At 45.1% G+C, this 18,180-nt stretch overlaps 1 pseudogene; it reads left to right on the plus strand.

The window, feature by feature from the left end:
* The first annotated feature begins 1,642 nt into the window (after positions 1-1,642).
* Positions 1,643-2,140, plus strand: LOC105729807 (peptidyl-prolyl cis-trans isomerase A-like; annotated as a pseudogene).
* Positions 2,141-18,180: the final 16,040 nt, after the last annotated feature.

Raw genomic sequence — 18,180 nt, forward strand, 5'->3', positions numbered from 1 at the left:
TTGTAGCTAGGGGTGGGACCGGTCGGGCTCCGGCCGCCCTTCCCTCCGCCCCCGGCCTTCCCCCTCCAGCACTCCGCCAGCCCCTCCTGGATCGACGCTTTCTCTGTCTGCTGGATAGCTTAAAGGGGCGCGGAGAGGAGGGCGGGGGAGTCGGGGCGGGGAGGGTCCCGGAGGCCTCTGCCTTCCACCCAAGTTTTGGGCCCAGAGCCAGAATCCAGGGGTCAAAGTTAGTTTCCTTCCATATTCCTCTCTCTCTAGTGGGAGGACGAGGAAGAGGAAGGAGGGGAGGGTTGGTTTCCGGGACCGTTTTTTGAGATTTGGAACAGGAATTTCTCCCCATTGCCCCCACCTTCTCCCCCACCCACAACCGCCTCTCCCAGGCGTCCCTAGAGAACGAGACCTCGGCCACTCCTTCCCTGGGAGGAAAGGGTTAAGGTAGAGTAGGGTGGGGAGCCCAGGGAGGCCGGGGCCTAAGGAAACTCTGGGCTGGAGACCAAGCAGGAAGGAAAGGGTAAGAGCACTGATTCCCCACCCCCCACTGAAGTCTAGGGACAGCCTGGGGCTGGCGGGCAGCCCAGGCCCTCCTGAAGCCCCCCAGGGCTGGAGGGGCGGGAGAGCTGCCAGAGTCTTCAGACTTGAGTTGTTTATGAAAGCCCTTTTTAGCACGTTTGAGTTATGCTGTGAGGGGAAGGAGATAGAGGGTCCGGGCGGTAACGTAACCTCCGAGGTCTCCTGCAACCAACCCCTGACCAGCCAGCCAAATGGTATCAGTGGTCTGCGACTAGCCCTGGGCTGGGGGGCCACCTTCAACACCGAGGCTCTGCTCACATCCCAAGCACAAAGAACACCTTATACAGCCCTAGGCCTGAACAGAATCGAGCTCTGTGGAGGGCAGGGCCTATGTCTCAGCCTCAGTGACCTTATTTTACAAACTAAACGAAGAGCCACAGTCTGATAGACACAAATATACCTATGGGGACAAAAGGCATAACACTTTAAGTTAGGCCTGCCCTGGAATAGCTGGACTGCCGGGCCATCATATGTTTGTGTGCAGGCAAGGGACCAGGAGCACCCCACTGCAAGGAAGGGGCCCAGCTGGGGGCAGGGAGGGACTCGCTCTACTCCTGGTCTGGACTGGACTCAGCCTACCACACCCCACTTCATCCCACACCCCGATTCTTCTCCCTAGATTGGAATCCAGAAAAGGAAAAAGTGATCTGTGTTACTTCTGTCTCCAAAGCCTTCTGCTCCACCCTGCCTGGCCCCCCTGTCCTGCCCCTCTACAGTACCTTGAAGCCAAAGGCCCTTGGGGTGAATATCCATCTCTGGCCCTCTTTCGACCTCTAACTGCTCTTATCAAAAGAGGCTCCTCCCTTATTGTGCTTTAGTTTCTCTTACAAAGCAAGGTGAGAGCCACATACTCCTGTTCCCCAGTCCTTCCCTGAATGAATACTTAATTCTTGTTGTCTCTTCTATTTGACCATAAACCCCAAGCATGGTGACCATCTTCACGGAGAACTCCTGGGTTCAATCCTATGTTCAAAGAGGCCATGTTGAGGGTCGGAAGAGGTCAAGCTTAGGAGTCAATTCTTTGTAAATGGATTTGCAGACTGCCGCTGCCTGGAGCCTTGTAGTATCAGCCATGGTCAACCCTACTGTGTTCTTCAACAGTGCCATCAAAGGCGAGCCCTTGGGCCGCGTCTCCTTCTAGCTGTTTGCAAACAAGTTTCCAAAGACAGCAGAAAACTTTTGTACTCTTGAGCACTGGAGAGAAAGGATTTGGTTATAAGGGTTCCTGCTTTCACAGAATTATTCCAGGGTTTATGTGTCAGGGTGGTGACTTCACATGCCATAATGGCACTGGTGACAAGTCCATCTACAGGGAGAAATTTGATGATGAGAACATCATCCTAAAGCATACAGGTCCCGGCATCTTGTCCATGGCAAATGCTGAACCCAACACGAACAGTTCCCAGTTTTTTATCTGCGCTGCCAAGATGGGAGTGGTCGGATAGCAAGCATGTGATCTTTGGCAAGGACGAAAGAAGACATGAATACTGTGGAGGCCATGCAGCGCTTTGGGTCCAGGAATGGCAAGACCAGCAATAAGATCACCATTGCTGATTGTGGACAACTCTAATAATTTTGACTTGTGTTTTATCTTAACCACCAGACCATTCCTTCTGTAGCTCAGGAGAGGGCCCTCCACCCCATTTGCTCGCAGTATCCTAGAATCTGTGCTGTCACTGCAGTTCCCTTTGGGTTCCATGGTTTCCTTGTTCCCTTCCATGCCTAGCTGGATTGCAGAGTTAAGTTTATGATTATGAAATAAAGACTAACAAAAATAAAAATGAAAATAAATAAATGGGTAAAAGCAGGCAATTTATTTAAACTCTTGTGCCCCTATTTCCTTAGCTCATGAAAATTGGGATAATAATAAATTGGGATTTATACAGCAGAGGGTATAAATCAGACCACACAGGCAAAGCATCAGTCACAGTGCCTGGGACAGAGTAGATACCCAATGCATGTTAATTTCAACTTCCAAGAGCTTGTCTTTTCTTCCCCATCTCAGTTCTGGCCAACATGTCACCAAACCTTCCCAGAAATCCTCTCCTGACTATTTTTACTAACCCATGCCCCAGCTCCTGCCTCTCCTGGGGGTAGCAGATTTGGTTAGGTAACCTGGTTTTAATCCCAGTTATGCCAGTAATGAGTTAATGTGAACTCAAGCAGGTCACTAAGCCCCTTGACCTCTCTGGGCTTCCTCATCTAAATTCATTCATGGGACCAAATTCATTCATTCATTCAACAAATTTAACATGTATTCAGAGTGTCTACTATAAGCCATGCCCTGAGGCTATAGCCTTGACTAAGGTGGAGATCTCCCTGCCCCATGGAATAGGGAAGAAAAAAGAAGAAAAGAGTATGATTTCAGAGAAGGAGAAATACTCTGCTGGAAATAGATAATGTACCGTAATGGAGAATGCCTTCATTGGGTCTCTCTGCTGAGGGGATATTTCAGCTAGAAGGAGGGCAAAAATATGGGCACTGAGATGGCAACCAAGCTAAGCTCTTAGCAGTTCTTGATCCAAGTCTCTCCCTATCTAGAATACATTCAGTGATTTCTTGCCTACAATATTAGGTTAAAATTGGTTTGATATGTTGGAGGCCTTCTGCAACCTGGCCCACATTTACTTTCCTAACCCTGTATAAAAGGATCCCAGCTCAAGTGTAAGTAGAATTAGATATGTCTAGGCATGTCTGGCAACAGGGAAGCACACCCTGTCAGGAGTCTGTTTGCATGAGGAATGAGAACCTCTAAGAAGAAAGCTCATCTTGATTAAAGGAGGGGCCTGCCCTGTGAGCTTGGCAGAGTAATAGATCTTTATCCCTCCAAGGCTTCAGAGAGAGAGGCAGTTCCGTCACTCAAATACCTGGCCCAGATCCACACCTATCCAAGTTCCTGTAGATGGGGCAGGGAGCCCTTGAACCCAGGGAGTCCTGCTTGGGACCTCTGTATAGGAGTAACCCAGAAAGGAGACAGGTTCTCCCTGACTTTGCCATAGTCCCTGAGCAACTTGCATTCCTTGAGGGCCGCAAAGCAGAAGTAACTTCCTAGAGGCACAGGGAATGGTCAGGACTTAAGGTGGCTCCAAATGAGCCCTGAGGGCTAGAGTCAAGGAAACCAGAGTTGCTCTCTGTGTGTCATGCACTATGGTCCCCAGAGTGATCAGGATCTCAGTAGGAAACACGGTACCCATAAAAGTGATGACTGAAGGAAGTTTAAACAATGGATCTTTTATGAGGATTTGAGTGGGGTTAAGGAAAATCAGTAAGAGACTGGTGCAGTAATTGAGGGCTAGGTATCAGCAAGAAGCTATTACCACCAGTAGGCCTGAAAGGGAAGAGGCAGAAGTGGTTACTGCAGCCAACCACTGGGCAAGAGCTGGAGCCATAGGCCACAAGACAGAAGCCATGGGCCTGGGTAAAGACCACAGCCACCAGCAAGCTGCGGCCCAGCATGGAGGGAGCCACCTTCCTGTGGCTTTTAAATGCCCAGCACTGAACAATCCCAACCAGAAGCCAAATGGCAAGGCCATGGGAGGCTAAACTGTCCCTTGAGGTCAGCCTCCTGGACACAGGGCAGGATGGAAAAGAATGAAGAATACACAGAGAATATTCAGCACACTCCATCTCTTAATACCCACAGGCTGGGGAGACCTAAGGCAACTGAATTATACTGATTTCCCCTTCTCCTCCCCTCATAAACACTCTCTCTTAGGAACAGAAATGGATATTCCTGTGCTCCCATTCAGAACACAGGACTTAGAGTCAAGACTTGGGTTCAAATCCCAACTCCGTCATTGTACCAGTTTCCTGGGTTACTGTCATAAATTTCCACAAACTGAGTGGCTTAAAATAACAGAAAATTTTTCTCGCCCAGTTCTGGAGGCTAGAGACCTCAAAATCAAAACATATTAAAGGTATGTGAGCAACTGGTGCATAAATAAACTGTTCAATGCAACAGATTAAAAAGCTAGAAAATAAGACCAACTATATACTGAAATATAGTATATGCTCAAGATTGTTTCTGTTTTTGTTTTTTTGCCAGGAGGTCTTCTCCTCTAATCAAGATAGTTTTTTAATCAGTGGAGATAAGATGCATTTTTCTTTTTCTTTTTTTGTTTCAGACACAGTTTTTCTCTTGTTACCCAGGCTGGAGTGCAGTGACATGCGATCTCAGCTCACCTCAACCGCCACCTCCTGGGTTCAAGCAATTCTCCTGCCTCAATCTCCTGAGTAGCTGGGATTACAGACATGTGCCACTACACCCATGTAATTTTGTATTTTTAGTAGAAATGGGGTTTCTCCATGTTAGTCAGGCTGGTCTCAAACTCCTGATCTCAGGTGATCTGCCCGCCTCAGCCTCCCAAAGTACTGGGATTACAGGGGTGAGCCACCATGCCCTGCCAAAATATATTTTTCAATAAATGATCTTGGGACAATAAGGTAGCCTTCTGAGGTAAAATAAAATAAAATAAAATATTCATACCTAACATCACACAGAAAAACAAATTTCTGAAAGATCAAACACTTATATAATAAACATGAAATCATTAAAGTACTACAGCAAACCATGGAAGAACTTGTATATTATTACATTTGGGAGAGGCAGGCCTTTCTAAGAATGATACCCATACTAGATTTTTAAAACTGTTTAATACTTTTAGTTACATAAATATAGAATAATTTCCCATGGAAACATAAACATCATAAAAAGAGTCAACAGACACATGAAAAGCTAGGAGAATATATTTGCCATATTTGCCAATTATATCACAGATCAAGGGCTAATTTCCTTAGTATTTAAACAACCCTGACAAATAAAGAAGAAAAAGATTAATCCATAGATAAATGGACAGAGGATAAAAGCAGTCCGCAAAAAGGAAACTGTATATGGTTCTTAAAATACGAAACCATGCTCCACTTCACTCTTAATAAGAGAAATGCAGATAAAAACTACAGCAAGGTACCATTTTTTTTACTTACAGAGGTTAAAAAAAATGCTATTTTTTTAACCTCTGTAAGTAAAAAAAATGCTGCAAGAATCAGCAACGTTTGCTAACACACAGCCTTGCCCACTCTCACACCCAGCTGGCATGTTCTCACAGCCTCCAAGGACAGCAACTAACAATATCTATCAAAATTTTAACTAGACATACTCTGTGACCCAGAAATCACACTTTTGAGAATCTATTTTACAGATACATTCTCACAGCTGCTAAATATCCATCTGAGCAAGGATATTCTCTGCAGCATTATTCATTATGGCAGATTAGAAATGATCTAAATGTGGATGTTCATACAATGGAATAATATCATTCAAAAGAAGTAGGGGTAGAATTAGGCACCTCTGTTTGTCCTAATATGGGACTATCTCCAAGACATGTAAAGGTAAACTTGAAGCCAAGTGCAAGGAAGGAGAGCTGGCGGGAACGCCCCCATTCATGCAGCAGCATCCATACCCTCAGGCACAGTGTCTGCTAAGGAAGCTAAAGCTTCAGGTCAGAGGCCCCTGCCAAGGCCCTGGGAGGGGACCCAGCAGTGTGTTCACATGGTCCTGTATTTTTATAGAATTTGCAAAAGATATTTTAACCATGGTTGTTCAAGACTATTGTCTTTCTCTTACAACTTCCACTCCGTCACACATCACCTTTTGGGAAGTGACATTGGAGCAGCCACAGGCTTTTTTGGGACCTAGCTGTGGGGAAGGTAGGTTAGAGACCCTTTCATTGTGGGTTCAGTGGGATGTGTTCACGTGACTTGCAGTAACTTCCATATGCATGCTTACTGTTTGTTGTCCTGTGCTGAAAAGCCTTTCAGATATATTCCCATTGTCCACTGTGCCACCTCACCTGGGATGGCCACACACAGGTAGAGGTCACAGAAACTGTGTATCGGGCAGTTTATTAATTTTTTAAAAAATACCATGCCATTTTTCTGGATTTTAGGATATTTTTGGTACTTGTCAGTTTTTTAAAATGTGTAACTTGGTTTGATTTTTCTATTATACCAAAAATTAAAAGCAAAATGCAGAATACCATGTTAACTTTTGTCTTTAATTAAAATGAAAAAAAAAGGCCAGACACAGTGACTCATGCCTATAATCCAGCACTTTGGGAGGCCAAGGTGATATCCGGGCAACATAGTGAGACCTTGTCTCTATAAAAAAAACAAAGAAGGAGAGAAAGAAAGAAGAGGAGAAGGAGGACAGCAACTACTACTGCTGCTGTCAGGAGTGGCCTTCCGATAGTTTTAGATCCCAGGAGCCCAGGTTAGAGGACAGGCAACCTGATACCACCCTGTCTGCCCCCCAAAAGGGAAACTTTTGTGAGTCGAAAACTCATGTTCAGTATTTTATAGTGGTCTTTTGTCTCCTTGACAGAGTTCTTAAAGTCAGAGTTTCTCATACATGCCTTAGTGGTTGGCTCCTCATCTCTCTTCAATTATTACAAGTGAACAGATTGTCTCTAGTGTTTCACTATTAGCAAACAATCCTATCGTGAACATTAATGCACCTACAGTGTTTCAGGCTGGTGCAGGTGTTTCTGTAGGACAGATTCCTAGAAGCAGAATGATTGCACTGAAGGCTGTGCACGCTTAGATTGTTCTCCAGCATTATGGTGCACCCATACCATGGTAAATTATGATAAATATCCATACCATGGTAAATTATGTGGCCAATAAAAATAATGATGTAGAGGGCAGAGCGATTCCTAAAGGAGGGGGGCGGTGAGGAACACAAGGGCACAGGCTGCAAAACAAGATATATGGCATGCCTTTAAGATGAGAGTGAGTAGGGAGTACAACAGGAGGCTTCCACTTCCTGCTTCAGAGTCCTTTACATTCTTTTCAGAATTTCTAAAATAAGCAGATACTATCTTTATAATTTTTTAATTTTAACAGAAAGAAGGTACACCTGTTGTTACACAACTATATCAATACTTAGAGGGGAAACTGTTCTTCTGTTAGCAGGAATGTTCTAACTTTACATGAAAAGGCTGTTCCCACCTCTCTCTGGGACTTGTTTCTGAAACAAACATTATCCCCGGGACTTTAGAATTACTGTTTATCTTGGCTTGAGCTGGCAAAGAGAGTCTGCCCCCGACATCACACCAGATACGGTGATTTCTGCCTTGCCTCAGTGCTGGCGTATTTCCAGCCCTTCTTAAAACAAGCCTGGGGGCAGGTTCAGGGGGATCTACTCCTTGGCTGCCCAAGGACACCAGAAGACCCTGGGGGTTCCCACACTTACCCATATTTACTACCATGAGGCACTGCTGCACTTTGGGTTATTCATAAAAAAAAAAAAAAAAAACAGGAGCAACAGTGTTTCAGAACTCAAAGTGTGTTGGGCTGGGCTTCCAAGCGGTGTGAAAGGGACTTTTTGGGGGAGTAGCTGCAGGAGGCTGGAGGTCTGAAGGCCGGTCAGTGAGCACAGTGGATGAAGGTCACATGCCTAGAAGCCACTGATGGCAGGGTGAGGGCAAAAGCTGGTCCCATGGAGGCTGAGGGGTCTCAGGCTATTAGTAGTCAAGCAGCGAATGACAGGGAGTGGGAGTTTTGGGGGGGAGTCTCCAGGAAGGGTATGACTAACCAAAGCCACTCTGAAGCTAACTGCCCCCCATCTCTCTCAGCCAGTCAATCATCAAGCCCTGTGAATTGATTGTTTCTTCCTTCTTCCTTGTATTGAGAAGTGTCCACCATGTGCCAAGCCATTCTGGGCGCTGGTGATACATCAATGAGCACATGCCCTGCTCTCACAGAGCTTATGCCTTAAGTGGAAAAAACAATTGCATAATTATGTTTTGTGACTGTATTCAGCATTATGAAGGAAAAGTAATGCTGTAAGTCCTGCAGTTTTTTAAAAAATCGACTTTATTTACCTGAGTTTCCTAAACTCACCTCAGAAACCATCCTACTCCTCCACTTTTGGTGTATATAGAATTTATTTCTAAAGTGGTTTTAAGGTGATGGCAAAACTGAGTGGAAAGGAGACTTCCCATCAGCACCCACATGTGCACAGCCTCCCCCACTATCAACATCCTGCACCAATGTGATACTTTTGTTAGAATAGATGAACCAACATTGACACAACATTAACAACCAAAGTCCATAGTTTACATTACAGCCTTTTTTATTTTTTAATGGAACCGTGTGTTACCACTGGGACTTGCAGGTGTAGGCAGGAGGGAGCCAACAAAGTTTCTCAGAGGGAAGTAACACACTTAGATTACTGTTTTCTATACAACCAGTTCACTCATTTCTCCTTGACCGACACAAGAATGTGTCCATATCTTCTGAGTTTCATATGGTTCAGATGCTACAGACACCTCCCTGGCCCAGGCTACTGAAATAACTTTCAAACTGATCTAGCAGACACCAGATCCCCTATTCAGCCCTGAATCCAGACCCCTAGTTAATTGAAGAGTATCACTTTCTCTGTGGCATGAGCTTACTCAAGCTTTTTCAGTAACTCCCAGCAGTGGTTTCCCAGGTAATCATCCATAGAACCCATTTGGTGATGGCCATTGAATATAGTGGTTAAAAACATAGACTCTGATATCAGTAGCCCAGAAACTACTACATCCTAGCCCTGGGAATCCCAATTTCCTCACCTTTAAAAAGTAGTAGCAGGGAGGCCGAGGCAGGAGGATCACTTGAGGCCAGAAATTCAAGACCAGCCTGGGCAACAAAGCAAAATCCCATGTTACCAAAAAAAAAACAAAAAACATTAGCTGGGGTGGTGGTGTGTGCCTGTAATCCCAGCTACTCTGAAGGCAGAGGCGGGAGGATTGTTTGAGTCCAGGAGGATGAGATTTCAGTGAGCCATGATCATGCCAGTGCACTCTAGCCTGGGCAACAGAGCAAGACCCCAACTCTTTAAAGAAGAAGTGGTAGAGACTACGATGGACTAAAGACAGAACGTCCGGTCTAAATGGCACAGCAGTTACTCAGCTCCAGTGGCTGTTGCCAGATCTCCCCATTGTTAAGGAAAAAACATAGTAAACTTGATGTTTATGATAAATATAATTTTGTTTTGCTGTAGCAGCTGTAGTAGACTGCAACATATGGCCACAAATTCCTCTCATCTCTATCTGCCCACCATTTACAATATGACCTTGTTGCTCCCCCATCAGAGATGAATTCTATTCCTCCTCCTCCCCATTCTAGCCTGGACTTGTGACTTGCATTGGCCTATAAGATGCAATGGGAGTAGCATTTGCAACACTGGGTCGAGACCTCAAAAAGTTGTGCAACTTTGGCTTTGACCCTCTTGGAATGCTCTGCCCTTGTGTAAAGAGGCCCAGGATAGCCAGAAGGAAGAAAGTTGAGATACCAGCAGAAAGATGTCACACGGGCAGAGAGAAACAAAGTCATCTCAGCTGTTCCAGCCACCCCAGCTGAGGCTTCACACATGGGATTGAGGCTGTCTAGGACCAACTAGCTGAACTGCCAACTGAATGCAACCACATGAGTGTGCCCAGGTGAGACCAGCTGGAGAATCCTACCCAGGCTAAGCCACAGAACTGTGAGGAAAAGTCAATCATTGTGGTTTTAAGCCACTAAGCTTGGTTTGTTACAAGTCATAGATAACAGACAGAAATTATTAAGGCACCTTGCCAATCAAACCAATGCCTCAAGTCACCAGTTAGTGATCTCTCAGGTGTGAACTCCTAGAGGACAGGAGTCATATCTTGTTTATCTTGGTATCCTGAGTGCCTACCATTGCCTGATAATTAACACGTAGTAAATCCTTTGTGAACAAATAAATGGAGCTATTTGACAAGCTCCTATCACAGCTGCAGCAGCCTTGAGGATAGGGCTTTATTGTATGTGCCTTTCTAATCCCAACAGGCATTAACATTTTCTCCTGCGGTTTCTATCATCCTGTTTTAGTCAGGGTTCTCCAAAGAAACAGAACCAATAGGAGAAACAGAAGAGAGAGGAGAGAGTGAAAGAGATTATGGGAATTGGCTCATGTGATTATGGAGGCCAAGAAGCCCCACAATCTGCTGACTGCAAGCTGGAGAACAAGGAAAGCCAGTAGTGCAATTCAGTCCAAATCTGAAAGTCATTTCAGTAACCTGGGGAAGGGTGGTGTCTGTACCATCTGAACCAAATGAACCTCAGAAGATACAGACACATTCATGGGTCAGACAAGAAGTGAGTAAACTGGTTGTCCAGAAAACACTAATCTATGTGTGCCCTTCCCTCAAGAACCTGGAGCTCTGACGTCCAAGGGTAGGAGGAGATGGACAACCTGCCTCAAAGAGAGAGAATTTGCTCTTCCTCCACTTTTTTGTTCTATTCGGGCCCTCAACGTATTGGGTGATGTGGACCCACACTGGTGAAGGAAGATCTTCATTTAGTCTACCAATTCAAATGTTAATCTCTTCCAGAAACACTCTTAAAGACATACCCAGAAATAATATTTTACCAGCTATCTAGGCATCACTTAGCCCAGCCAAATTGACACATAAAATTAACCATCACAAATCTTTATAAAAAGAAAGCTTGTTCAATGATGAAACAGTGCAAATAGAATAACAAAATGGAGTAGCTAACGAACAATGGAGCCAAAAAGAATTGTGACATTTTGCTACATCTTGGGAGAACAAAAGAAGCTCGCCTTGACCTTACACAACCTCAAAGAAACAACAGGGAGTCTTGATGGAGACATAAAATGAAATGTAGCCAGATCCACCCCAAATTGGGAAATCCCAAAAACAGGCAGGACTATGAGCAGTAGCCAATGAGTACTAAGTTAGGAAGTTTCCAAATTTTGAGGATGGAGAAAATAATACAAAAATAACCTGATCTTTGAGGTCAGGTGCAGTGGCTCGCCCCTGTAAGTCCAGCAATTTGGGAGGCTAAAGGGCATATCACCTGAGATCAGCTTGGCCAACATGGTAAAACCCCATCTCTGCTGAAAATACCAAAAAAAATTAGCTAGGCATGGTGGCGTGCTCCTGTAATCCCAGCTGCTAGGGAGGAGGCTGAGGCAGGAGAATCGCTTGAACCCAGGAGGCAGAAGTTGCAGTGAGCCAAGATTGTGCCATTGCACTCCAACTTGGACGATAGAGCAAGATTCTGTCTCAAAAAAAAAAAAAAAAATTGAAATTTACCTACTCTGTCTTGGAAAAACCTTTCATGTTAGGGACTAGGGATTGGCAAGGTACCAAGACAGACGCCCTTTGCCATCAGGATGAAGAAGACTTCTCTCCAAGCCTGAGCAGCATCTTTAAAGAACCTAAAGAATGCAGCAGGGAAAGGGAGTCCGTGGGGGCTAAAAAATACCCTCATTCTACGAACACTCAGCCGATATTCCCCACCCCAACTCTACCTTTTGCGGAGGGGGATGGGGGTTGGACCTGCATGTCCTGTATTCTATCAGGCCACCCTGAGTGGGAGCGTTCCCTTCTGCAGGCTCCTCTGCAGGTTGTTCTTTTGAAACATAAATTACTGGAGTGTTAGAATTGGAAGGGATCTTAGGCACTGTTTGGACCAATCCAACTCCATTCATTTTACTACTTAAGAAGTAAACAGTGTCCAACTGGGAGCATGAATCCCAGAACCTTTGGTTAAAAGTCTGAAGTTCTATCTCTGGCCTATCTGGCTGCCTCATTTGAAGACTGCTCTGGATGTTTACTTTTCATCTGATTTCACCCATGTGATAAGGTGTTAGCTGCAGTGCTGTGGAAAAGATTGCCAGACCTCGAGTTAGGAAATAGACCTTCAAATTCCAGCTCTGTCTCTGGCAAGCTGTGGAACTCTAGACATTACTTAAACCCTCTGTACCTCAGTTTTCTGATCTGTGAGATGGGGATAAAAATGGGACCGACTTTTCAGGACTGTTGGGAGGTGATTAAATGAGATGAGCTATATACATAAAGGGCTTGTCAAGCCTCCAGGAGCAGATAATACTCCTTAATGTGTTTCCTTTTTTTGTTGTTTTGTTTTTTCTTGTTTTGGTTTTTTTGAGGCAGAGTCTCTCTGTGTCACCCAGGCTGGAGTGCAGTGGCATGATCTGGGCTCACTGCAACCTCCACCTCCTGGATTCAAGCAATTCTCCTGCCTCAGCCCCCTGAGTAGCTGAGATTACAGGCACCCACCACCATGCCCAGTTAATTTTTGTATTTTTAGTAGAGATGGAGTTTCACTGTGTTGGCCAGCCTGGTGTCAAACTCCTGACCTCAAATGATCCACTGGCCTCAGCCTCCCAAAGTGCTGGGATTACAGACAGGAGCCACCACGCCCAGCCTCCTTTACGTGATTTCTTCTTCTGCTGCTGCTGCTGCTATTCTTAATCAATTGTTCTGAGCCTTAGTTTAGGACTGCAGCAAATTTAGAATTAAAACATGTAAAGTGGGTGGACTGCAGTGGCTCACACCTGTAATTCCAGCACTTTGAAGCTGAGGTGGGTGAATCACTTGAGCTTAGGGGTTTGAGACCAGCCTGGGCAACATTGCAAAACCGTGTCTCTACAAAATATACAAAAATTATATGGGCGTGGTAGCGTACACCTGTAGTCCCAGCTACTTGGAGGCTGAGGTGGGAGGATTGCTAGAGCCCAGAAGCTAAGGCTGCAGTGTGCTATGATCATGCCACTGCACTCCAGCCTGGGAAACAGAGTGAGACCCTGTTTAAGGAAAAAAAATTTTTTTTTAATTTAAATTTTGACACTTTTTAAGACTCATGATTAGGTATTTTGTAGAATGTCCCCAATCTGGGATTGTCTGGTGTTTTCTCATGAATAGACTAAGGTTGTCGATTTTGGCCCAAGTAGCACAGAGGTGATGTGCCCTTCTCATTGCAGCATATGGGGGCACATGATGTCAACATGATTTATTGCTGGTGATCTTCAACTTGACCATTCGGTTTAGGTGGTGTTTGTGAGGTTTCTCTACCGTAAAGTTACTGTTTTTCTCTTTCCACAGTCTGTAAGAAGAAGGTCCCCAAGCTCAGAGCACACTCAAGGCAAGAGGAATTAAGCTGCACCTCCTGGAGAAAGGACAACAAAGAACTTGTGATAGTGTGTGAAAACCACTCAGGTATTCGTATATTTAAGGGCAGATACTTAAAAGTTTTGCAAATGTCCTGTTTTTCCTAAAGTTTTATCTACTGATTTTAGCATTCTTCAATGGATCTTGTCTGTAGCAATTATTATTGTGATGATCTAGTAGTGACTTTCTATTTTCCTTTTCCTTATACATTTGTAATTAGAATTCTTCTGCAAGTAAGATTTGTCCCTTCTCTCTCATTTAGTTATTTATTCAATACTTTTACATCAATATGGATTCACAAAGGTTTATTTTACTCTTAGAGTTATAATCCAATATCATTATCTATTATACTGCTCAAACTGTTCCAGATTTGGCCATTGGGAGCTCTTTCAAGTTGGCTCCTGTGTCCCTTTGATATGCCCCTTCCCTCCCCCGACTTTTTTTTTTTTTAGCACTTCTTTATTTTCTGGCACTACAAGTTGTTCCAGGATCATCTTATGTGTTCCCTGTCCCAGCTCAAGAATTAACCATTTTTCCAAGGAACCCTGGTTCCTTTATTGGAAAATGTTATTTAGAAACCAAGATCTGGATGCTAAGTACACTTGTTGCTAATGGGTTTACACTTTTTTTGAGGCTTTCTTTGCAGACAAAGCTAGCAAATATATGTATATATACCAACATATATATGTGTGTGTGTGTGTGTGTGTGTGTGTGTGTATGTACCATATCTATATATACCATATCTATATTTATTTCTGTATCTATCTGTGTGTACATACATATACATCATTTAGACATCTATGAATTATAAATCTATATAGAGATAAATGTGGCACCTGGCCACATTTATCATTCTGTATTCATAATTCTCACTTACTCTTCTAAATATCTGTGATGCAGCATTTCCCAAATTGTCTTAAGCATTGAATGACGTATCACTAGAATATGAGCTCCATGGAGACAAGGGTGTGTCTGTTGTGTTCATTGTTGTATCCTCAGTGTCTAGAACAGTGCCTGGCACTCATAGGTACTAGTTAATATTTGTTGAATGAATGAATGAATGTAGCACTAAGCCTCCAAGATAGCCCCATATAACCCTCACCTTCTGGTATCCCCACACTAAATTAGGGCTGGTCTGTGTGATTAATAGGGTATGGTGGAAGTGACAGTTCCTTCCAAAGGAAGGTTATAAAGTTTCCGCCGTGGCTTCTTGGATAGCTCACGATGGGGTAAGCCCCAACTGCCACATCATGAGGATGCACAAGCAGCCCTGTGGAGAGCCCAGAGGGTGAAGAACTGAGGCCTCCCACCAACAGCCAGCATCCACTTGCCAGCCCTGTGACTGAGCCATCTAGAATATGGATCCTCCAGTTCCAGTAACGCTTCCAATGACTGTAGCCTCATGAAAGACACCAAGCCGAAACTGCTCAGCCAAGCTACTTGCAAGTTTCTGACCCCCAGAAACCTTGAGAAATAACTTTTCATTGTTGTTTTAAGCCACCACTTTTTGGAGTAATGTGTTACATGCAAGTAATTAATGAATACAGTACTGTCCAATAGAAAAGAGCATCATGATTGAGTAAGTTTGGGAAACACTGGATTAAACAGCTAAAGAGATTTCTCAGAGGACTCTGCAGAGCTTTTAATATATAACACTCATGGAGAATGCCATCCTCATGTAATGACTTACACGTTTTTCATCTTATTAACTCTCTCCAGTTTGGAAATGTAGTTGTAAGTAAACCTACAATCGGCCAGCATCCAAAATAAAATAATACCAGATTGTCTAAGGGCAGCAGGACAGGAAGAATTGCTTGAGGATTTGGTCCTGAAATTCCTACTCTTCCCTCTTTCAAAAGTCACCTTTCCCCTGGGAATCCCATGAATTATGGCTGCATCCACCAAGCCAGCATCAGAAGACAATGCTCTCCTCTTCACCACTTAGATCCAAACACAGGCACTTTTACTTAACCTTCCATAGCAAAACTGAGATCATAGTGACTGACAAAACTTTGTAGGAAACCCAGTGTATGGGATTGAATTGGGTCCCCAAAAGAGATATGTTCAAGTCCTAAACTCCAGTACCTGTAAATGTGACACTATTTAAAAACAAGGTCTTTCTAGATGTATTCAAGTTAAGATGAGGTCATAGTGGATTAGGGCAGGCCCTAAATCCAATGATCAGTGTCTTTTATAAGAGAAAGGAGGTGGATTTAGACACAGAATCACAGAGGAGCCATAGGGAGCAGCCACTGTGATAACAGAGGCCGAGATAAGAGTGATGCTTCGACAAGCCAAGGAGCATCAAAGCCTGCCAACAACTATCAGAAGCTAATAGACAGGCACAGAACAGATTCTCCCTCAGGGCCTGCAGAAGATACCAATCCTGCCAACAACTCGATTGCAGTCGGCTGGCCTCCTGAACTGTGAGACAATACATTTCTGTTGTTTTAAGTCACCCAGTTTGTGGTGCTTTGGTTCAGCAGCCCTAGGAAAGTAAGACATCCAGGAAGAACTGAAAGGAATTGCTCGGGGGAGCATAGAAGTGGAGCGCCACCCAGCAATGGAGCTGCCTCCCTGCCCCTTGGCCCTTGGCTCCCAGCCCTGCCAGGATTCTGCCTCACCATGGTAGGAGCTGCTTGGGCACAGCCTGGCCTAACTAGTGCCCTCAGGGTTCAGGTCCAAGAGAGAGAAGTACAGAGAGATGCTTCCTGTAACTCTACACAAGGCCTCAGTAACAAATCCACGTTTCCTGACCCCAGACACTCTTTATTCCAGTAGAACAGACATTGGGAACATCTGTTCCTTTCAGAGAACGTCATGTTCCCACTATAAGGGGTGGACTCACGGGTTATCTCAAAACGTAATTGTCTACTCTTACTACAAGAGATACACAAGCAGTGAGAGAGGACAGATTCCGTGCCCTTCTCTGACATCCCAAAGCCCCTGGGACTTTCCCACCATTACTCATTGCTCTGTTCACCTAAATCTCTAGGCAGGAAGGTCTCTCTCATTAGTGATGGGATTGTCAGCTCCTCCAGGTCAAGGCCACATGAAATGCATGTCCCCGGAGCCTAGCAAAGAGCTTGGCACAGAGCAGGGGCCCTGCAGCACTTTGTGGGGAATTGGCTACCTGAACCATCAAGACACTGAGGCCATTAAAACAGGCTCCCAAAAAAGCAGCCAACCTCCTGTATATTTCCAGGAATTCCTCTCCATGACAATTTAGAAAGTCCAGCAGTGGGTTCCAAGGCATCACAGAATTCAATCCAAGCAGAGCCCAAACCCCAATGGAAAGCTGCACAACATGCCACTCCCCAAGCATCGTGGAGGCCCAGAGTTCCAGCCAAAGAAGGAGACTCAGTAAGTTCCAAGGGCAGATGCTCCTGTACCGGGGCTCCAGGCTGTGCCTGAGACCATCCTCAGATTCTCTAGCTAGCAGGTCAGAGCCAGGTGAGGGGAAGGATGAACTGCAGTGTGAGGACTGTGTGACCCATCTCCTCCTCTTCACCAGATGACTCTCTACCCAGGGCAGCCTTGACAAGATTTAGAGGGCAGGCAGCTGGCTATTTTGGAGTCTGGAATAGGAAGGAATGACAATTGGCAGTAACTGTAGTACTTGAACTTTCCTGTGCTGAAGAATCACCCGAGGCACTCTAATATGCAGATACCTGCTCCAGCCCTTGCTCTCTAGTAGGTTAAGTGTTGCCTAGGAATCCATATTAAAAACAAAACAAAACCTCATAGTGATTCAAACACAAGTAATCCTCAGACCTGGGCCTAGAAGGTCTTTTCTAACACCACCTGGAGACCCAGCCTCTTCTCTTTCCTAACTGCAGCCTCAGGAAGCTAGATGTCTGTAGGGAGCCTGGGAGGAGACAGCAGCCCTAGAGTCTCAGAATGACTACACAAAAAGGTGCCAGGAGCCTGGCCTTCATAGGATTCCAATGAGAAGAGGGGGTAGGCCTGAACAGTGTGGTCCCAGAGGGCATAACCAGCCCCTTGCAGAGCAGGCACAAGGAAGCTGATGTGAGCTCAATGTGAGGTAGAACTTTATGGTCTACAGCTGAAGGCCTACAGTCTAATGGGAGAGTGCCCATCATACCTGGAAACCTCTAAATGCCTGGAAGGCCATAAGGCCCTTCAGAATTCAGCCTCTGCTTCCCTCTGCAGTCCCTTCTTACAGCCCCCCACTTCCAGAACTTCACCTGCCTTCCCACCCTCGAAGCCAAACCTTTCTGCGTTCTCCAGGCATACCAGGCCCCAGAGATCTGTCAGCCTTCCTTACGTGCTGCTGCCCTCCAGGACTTTGCCTTTCCTGGTCATTCTGCCTGGCCTGCTCTTCCTCTACTCTTAACTTGGTTAATTCCTAGTCATTCTTCAGGTCTCAGTTTAGAAGTCACCTGCTGAAGTTCCCTCTAACCCCCGCAGCTGCCGCAGCTGGACAGAATGTCTCTCTTCTGCTCCCTCTGCATATCATATTTAAATTGTTCACTGTGGAGAGGAGTGGCATGGGGTGGTGTGGCTTGGTGGGGAATCCACTACCTGGGAGGAGGGTGATGGGTGAAGGAGCACACAAGGGAAGAAAAAAGTTGTCCACTGAAGGCAG

This window comes from Aotus nancymaae, unplaced genomic scaffold (assembly GCF_030222135.1).
Source record: "Aotus nancymaae isolate 86718 unplaced genomic scaffold, 86718_ANA_hifiasm-v0.15.2.pri h1tg000011l, whole genome shotgun sequence".
Taxonomy (NCBI): Eukaryota; Metazoa; Chordata; class Mammalia; order Primates; family Aotidae; genus Aotus; species Aotus nancymaae.